Source organism: Apium graveolens, chromosome 3 (genome assembly GCF_009905375.1).
Source record: "Apium graveolens cultivar Ventura chromosome 3, ASM990537v1, whole genome shotgun sequence".
In the NCBI taxonomy this organism is placed as follows: domain Eukaryota; kingdom Viridiplantae; phylum Streptophyta; class Magnoliopsida; order Apiales; family Apiaceae; genus Apium; species Apium graveolens.
Window position 1 is genome coordinate 110,697,503 of NC_133649.1, and position 741 is coordinate 110,698,243.

The 741-nt window shown below is 42.9% G+C and overlaps 1 non-coding gene across 1 annotated transcript; it reads right to left on the bottom strand.

Annotated features, from left to right (window-relative positions):
- Positions 1 to 634: 634 nt before the first annotated feature.
- On the bottom strand, positions 635 to 741 carry LOC141715482 (small nucleolar RNA R71). Its single transcript, XR_012572243.1, has one exon. It is a non-coding gene; the product is annotated as a small nucleolar RNA R71 (small nucleolar RNA).

The following is a 741-nucleotide window of genomic DNA, read 5'->3' on the forward strand; positions in this document are numbered from 1 at the left end:
GCGTATTTGTTTAGTTTATGTACTTACCATCATTGGTCGTTAGGACTCAGTGATTAAGACGTGTTACTTATTGTTTCCGGTTGTGTTTCAGGTACTTTAGCGAGCGTTTATGCAAACTCATTCTCGTACTCGCAAGAGGACTTTAGATACAGCTGAGGAGACAGACGAAGTTCTTGATATTCCGGAGAAAATAGACTTTGAAGATTCGGATTCAGGAAGTGAGCATAAAGAGCCAGTAATCATGGGTGATCGTATTGTTCCGGCAGATCCAGCTCTTATGGACTTTTCTCGGCCTAAAATTGATGACATTCAGTCAAGCATTCTTCATCCGGCTATCCAAGCTAACACCTTTGAAATCAAGCCGGGCACTATTCAGATGGTTCAGAACTCTGTTTCTTTCGGAGGAGCTGCGACTGAAGACCCCAACATGCACATAAGAAATTTTGTCGAGATCTGCAGTACTTTCAAATATAATGGTGTGACTGATGAGGCTATCAAGCTGAGGCTTTTCCCATTCTCACTGAGGGATAAAGCTAAGAACTGCTTACATTCTGAACCAGCTGGGTCCATCACTACTTGGCAAGATCTTGCGCAAAAGTTTCTGGTGAAGTTTTATCCAATGGCCAAGACTGCTGCTATGAGGAGTGCTCTTACTCAGTTTGCGCAGCAACCTACAGAATCTATGTGCGAAGCTTGGGAACGCTACAAGGAAATGTTAAGAAAATGTCCACATCATGCAAT